Source organism: Thamnophis sirtalis, unplaced genomic scaffold (genome assembly GCF_051295495.1).
Source record: "Thamnophis sirtalis isolate CommonGarterSnake01/CBP01778 unplaced genomic scaffold, rThaSir2_p1.2 scaffold_4, whole genome shotgun sequence".
Lineage (NCBI taxonomy): Eukaryota > Metazoa > Chordata > Lepidosauria > Squamata > Natricidae > Thamnophis > Thamnophis sirtalis.
In genome coordinates, this window is record NW_028261384.1 from 95996670 (window position 1) to 96003118 (window position 6449).

The 6449-nt window shown below is 36.2% G+C and overlaps 1 protein-coding gene across 2 annotated transcripts in view; it reads right to left on the bottom strand.

Moving 5' to 3' along the window:
- TNS4 (tensin 4) overlaps positions 1–5628 on the bottom strand; it is a 40224-nt gene extending 34596 nt beyond the window's left edge. The window contains exon 1 of one of the 2 annotated variants that reach the window (XM_087713496.1): positions 5450–5628. The gene's annotated coding sequence lies outside the window, so the exon portion shown is untranslated. Of the gene's footprint in view, positions 1–4657; positions 4679–5449 lie in introns of those variants that run through there. The other variant, XM_087713498.1, reaches the window with a different exon arrangement.
- Between the last annotated feature and the right edge of the window lie 821 nt (positions 5629–6449).

The window sequence follows — 6449 nt, forward strand, 5'->3', positions numbered from 1 at the left end:
TGAGATGGACTTTATAAAGGGTAAAGCTTTTCTATGGTGGCAACCATTTAGGGAATTCCCTCCTCAAAGATGTCAACTGCAACAACTAGCATCATTTTAGCACTAGGTGAACGACTTCCTATTTCCCCAAGCTTCTAAAATAACTTTTAATTGCATTTTAATTTAGGTTGTTTTAAATTTTGAATGACTGCTGTGCAACTATTCTATGTCTAGTTCAGGCTATATAAGTCATGAATATATTCAGCAGGAAAGGACTGCCACAGCAAAATTAGCAATAACTCCAGTAAGACAAAATTGGGATTGGTTCTGGGAACTGGTGTGCAATTTGAGAGATAAATCTGTTCACTAAGGAGTTACAATTCCTGTTATGGAACAAGCCTGTTTGTCAAAGAACCTCCTGGATCCAGATCCCGATTCAGTGGACAGTCACATACTTTCAAAGGCAGGAGAGCCTTTTCCAAGCTTTCAGATTTCTGAATCTGAAAGAGAGAAATCTCATTCGAGGAACTCAAACACTGCTATTTGTAGGATAGATCTATGGAAATATACTCTTAAGGTGGCACTTCAAGATGCTCTGAAAACTGCAGTCAGCCAAGAACACTGCATTACATGCGATAAGTACTGCTTCTTTAGGATCCTACATCACCCATGTATTCAAAAAGCTTCCTTCGTAATTGGTGGCCTTCCAATTCAATTCAGGATGTATAAACTCTTATAAGGCTTAGGTCCAAGTTATTTTGGGGACTGTCTGTTCTGCTACAGTTTACTCCCTGCTGTCAGGTGAAGCATCTCATGGCTTGCAAGTCCTGCTTTAGATCCACTGATCATTAATGTGACAGTTTATTTTATTTTACTTTATTCATATCAAGGCCAGTATTATGGAACAAACTACTATTGGGATTCTATCTTAAGTGTATACATAAAAGAAATTACAAAGTTTAGGAAGAATTTTTTAAAAATTCTCAAAATAAGATAAATGCTCAAAACCTATTTATTTGGGCTTTTAAGTGTTGCTATTTTATGTTTTATATTGCTTTTGTTTTATAGTTATTGCATCTATATAAGTTCTTAAGCGAAATGGAAATAAGGAAACAAGCAGCTGTTTTCCTTTATTATAGACCAAAAAAAAATCTCTTAATTATTGTATCCTGACTTCACAAGAGAATTGCCTGGAGTCAATAGAATTGCTGTATTTCAAAGACATTAGGTAACACTGTTAATCAAAACTCAAGGAAATGGTTAAGGGCAAGAGTTAGGCCTCAGAGGAATCAAGACAGGCCTTGATGGACAGATCAAAATTTAAACATTAAACCACAGAGTTTAATGTATAATTGTCATGTAAGCAAAGAGTAGATGTGGAAAGTTTATAAAATAATACTTACAGAAGGAAAATTTTTTTTTTAGAAGTGCACAAACCACACACACAAAAAATAAAGCTGATGCATCAATAGACAGACAGAAGCACAACTACCCTGAATCAATTTCCTATACTGATCAATTTCCCTAATCAATTTCCACAGTATGCATAATTGCTTTATTGCTTCACCCCCTTGATCTTTGAAATATCTTCATTATAATGTCAGAGGAATCTAATGATGATAGTTAGGGATTTTTTTTTAAAAAAATATCAGATACTTAAGTATGTTCTTTAGGAGCAGATGAATTAGTGATGGACTGGGTATAGTTCCTCCATGGTGGAGAAGCTCTTGATAGACATGTTATGACTAGCAGTAGTTGAATAACTGCTTTGAAGGCTGATGGATGAGGTAAATGTAAAGTTTTGAGAAACAGCCAAAACATGATGTCCCAGGAATTATATAACAGTTGGCCACGAACAAACAGTTCCTTTTTGTTCTCTTCCTCTGCAAAGCTAATCTGTACATTTCCAAGGCTGTCCATAATCCTCATGCCTTTTTACGTATGTAGTGCTAAACAGGTAAGAGTTGAGGTGATGGTGGGAGAGGTCCAAACTTTTAAACTTGCTCCAATTTATGCTTTCTTGCCCCCCCTTCCTGCCAACCCCTCAACAATTGATCATCTGCTTTATGTATAGAGTTGCATGCAATAGCTTGCTTCAGACTGAACTGTCTGAGAATTTTGATCAGATCCTGGCAATAGAATAGAGGTGGCAGCATTTAACTGTCCTTGGCTGTTCTTGAAAAAGCTAAGCGGGTCTGGAAAAGCTAGGCAGGTCTGGATTTGGTTTGCATTTAGACAGGAGATCACCCCAAGGCTCTAGGCTAGACTGGGAAGTAAAAAATATTCCAGAAGAAGACTGAATGGGAGCCAAAAACATTGTATTGATCTGTCCAGGAGTCAAGCTTGATTTCGGAAGGAGACTACATTTATTAGTCTACATGTTATAAATTCCAGGTTAATGTTTTTTTAATATACAAGGGTCAAAAGGAATGACCAAAAATGATCATTACTTGGAAACTTTTGTATTATTTTTCAGAGCAAATAAAGCTTAAGGAATACATGCTTTTTTAAAGGAGTGGGAAGAAAGATATTGATGGGAAATGGCTGTTTTGCAACCACAAAATTGTGGAATGTTACGCTTGGAGGCATCTAGTCCAATCCAATGCTAAATGCATAATGAAACACTCCAAGCTGGCTATGCAAGCTCATTAAAATGCCTCTAATAAAGGAAACCACCATTCTTCATAACAGTGTGGATAATTCTTGTCCTCGGGAAATGTCTCCTATTTTTTATCAAAACCTGCTTGGGAGAAGGAGCTATGCAAAGGAAAGACTAATTGTAGGTTATCTCATTTTGGGAATAAAAGAATTTGTTTTTGAAGTTTTTGTATGTACATAAGAGAGCACAGTTAATTAGACCTTCATTCCATTCAAATATGGCTGTTGAAAAAGACAGGCCTCACAGCTTTTGATATCTATTTCTTCCTCTTTCTCATGGAATCCCCAAAAGATTCACTCTGAGGCAGTGGTTAAGGTGTTGGAATGGTGCCAGGAAGAATGTGGCCTTCCAGGTGAAAACAAAGCAAATATATTGTGCCAAATGACCAAGCATACCTAGTTTTCAATGTCATCATACACTCTTTAGACATTATGAAGGGAGACCAAATTCTGATCACATTTTGGGTGCCTCCCTCATGCAGAAGGCAAAAGCAACTGGAAAGACAACAGAAACGACTTTTCTCTAGTTAAGAATTTACCAGCCCTTTTTACTTACAGACAGGCTCCATGGGAAGAAGAAGTCTGGACCATGGTGGGAATGGATTTGATCTGTTCCCATAATGCAAGCAAGGAACTTATACTATACAGATATCTCCACAATATTACAATATTATCTCTATATTGCAATATGGGGACTGAGTTGGAAGAGCAGATTTTTTTCTGCAGCATGAGGTGAAGTTTGAACTAGACACCCCTTGTTCATATTCTTATCTATTACTTTAAACTTGTAATGTTTGACTATCTGGTTTTTAGTGATTTGTGTGAAGAAAGTGGAGTAATTTCAGTGAGGATGTGGTGATACTTATTGTAATTCTTCTGATGACATGTTCCTAATTTAATTGCACAATGGAACCTACTAGATAGACACACATAGGCAGCCAGCATCCCTGACTTTCACACATTTCATGTGTATTTTCAGATCCAAGGGCTCTTTGTTCATATTCATACTAGTTGAGGTCCAGCAAATGATACTTCCTCTAAGTACATTCTCTAAGGGAGCCAAATAAATGAAACAATGATAATTTGATACCTTTCTACGCCACCCAAATTATCCCAGTGAGGCAATAGCCTCCCTGTTTTTAATGGCAGGACTACCTTACAAATCAATCTAGCTTAACATATTTATATCTGCAGGCAGACAGGCAGGAAGTTTGGCATCCAGTTACACAAACACAAACACATATACTTCAATATTCTTTGAATCCTCAAATATGTGAGACTCTAAGGCTTATATAATTAGACTATATCCTTGATAACATACACAGTTATTATTTCTATTAAAACATAAACAAGGTTTGGTAGCTGTGGTAACTAACATTCTTCAATTTCACCACCACACCTCTCCAGCAAGATGAGCCACAAAGGAATCTGATAGTCATTCCCCCACTCCCAATCCAGCTTCTTTTTATGCTATTGAGAAACACATCTGTGCAACTCTGCAGCTCCAATTTCAGGAGAAAAAGGGAAAAATGGAACTACCAATACAAATTTCCTTAAATGCTATTTCCAGATGGGCTTCACTTCTCAGCATCTCCTGGTCCATGTTCTAATGTATTTGGAAAATCACCTGGTTTGCACTAGAATTAGAACCTGACAAATGTTCTCAATTGAATTGTATGTTAAACAGAGACAGGTACAGACATAGAGAAACTTTGCTTAGTATCATCAAAAGTTTGTATGACGTTTGCCCACTAACTAGTCGTCTGCTGTTGATAAAGGAAAAGGAAGGGAATGGTATGATTGATCGGTATGACCATTCGTTGATTGGTATACATTCACCAATGGCTTTGCAAAGAATCATTTTACCACTTTTTAAACTGATCTTTCAATTGGTGCTAAAATATTTTGAAGTTATGATTAAAAAATAATAATTCACCACTGTAATGAATTGGAATGAATATATTCTACCTGTAATAACAAAATGCTTTAAAATAAACCAAAGACAAACTCCAAATTTTACCTTTGTTAATTTAGTAAGGGAATCAGTGATTATATGATCAAATCAAAGTGGGCAAGTGATGTCATCTACGACTTTATGTCATCCTGTGAAAGAACAAATTATGTAATTTGTATTAGTTGTTAGGACTGACAACCTATGTGGTACAATGCTACAGTGAAGGCTGGATGATATTACAAATTGCTAGAGCAGAAACACTCATGAAATGTCTGATGTTAAATGAACCCACATTAAAAGAGATAGAACTGGCATTAAGATTTCACTTGTCCTATTCACACACTAAACATACATATTGAAACTGGCATACGGTAACTTTTTTATGCATATGAGTCAGTATTATCCAGATGTTTTACAAGTACTGTCCAGAAAAAAAAATTACTCCTCTGACCCCATGTGAATGACACCTGCATGTTCAGAAAATGTCTAGGTCTAGCAAATATAAAAGCAGTATTTATGTACTGCTTTTGTACAATATAGATTTCATGCAGGATCTTCTTCAAGGATAAACATTCAGCTAAGGTTTATTTTAGTGTGTTTTTTAAAATCTCTGAATTCAAAACATCCTTCACAAAGAAAATATCATATGCTTGCCCCTACTGAACAGCAAAAGCTATCACTTTAAATAAGAGATATTGCAGATTACAATTCATTTAATCTGAATTTATATCATTACTAGCAGAAATGGTACATAGTCTGTTAAATGCAAAAGTGAAATGTGACAAGTCACTATGAAGAACAGGAGAAAGCAGGTTGCAAGCAGAAAGAAAAGAAAAAGAAAATTATTTTCTCCATTACCTAAACTCCGTGACTGCTGTTTTCTCTGATGCCCTCAGCCTCCAAAGTGTGGCAAAAAGAAAGTGTGAACAAATCTCAGTGCCTTGAGGGTGCTATTCCTTTAATGGTATACCTGTTCCGCCTATGCCAGGTGAACTCATGGCAACCACACCTGGATTTTTGTTAGGTGTGTCTCTAGGCTTATATCCAGGAGTGATGGAAAAACTGAAAGTGTTGATTGTGGACCTGGCTATTAGCCAGGCAGACTCTGTCCTTCGTAGCTCATACCTTAAGCAGGCAGGAAAACATAAATCTTTCCACACAAAGAAAAAATTAACCAAGAGCAATATAGCAGTGAATCTGAATAGTTGAAAGAAGAGTGAAAATCTTATCTGGATTTCTGATGAGGAGAGGAGGAAAGAAAACAATTTTCTGTTCAGTTCCCTGACAGGCATAAATTTCTCATTAGCATGTATAGAGTATTTGTTTATTATAACAAAGGCTTGGAATTTTTAGAAGGCTGAATGGAACAAAAAAGCAGTGTGCTACCTTTTATTTTTCACACATGCAATCTTCCCCGAATACGTATGCTGTAGCCATATATCATTCTTCTATTATAATGTGCTCAGAACTAAAACCAGCATGACAATAAAGTAAAGCAACCTATTTGCAATTGTAATTAGAACTATAAAAATAAAAGAACACACTAGAGTGTTTATAATTTCAGAAAATTGTACTGAAATCAAATGTTGTGTTTACAAGCTATTCTTGACTTATGATCACTTGTTTACTGACCATTTGAAATTAAAGTGGCAATGAAAAAAGTGACATGACTGTTTTTTCAGCATCTCCATGGTCATGTGGTACTTGGCAACCGATATGAATTTATGACAGTTGCAGTGTCCCAGGGTCATGTGATCACCTTTTGCAACCTTCTGACAATCAATAGCCACATTCAATAGCCAGATTCACTTAACGACCGTGTTAATAATTTAACAACTGCAGTGATTCACAACTGGGA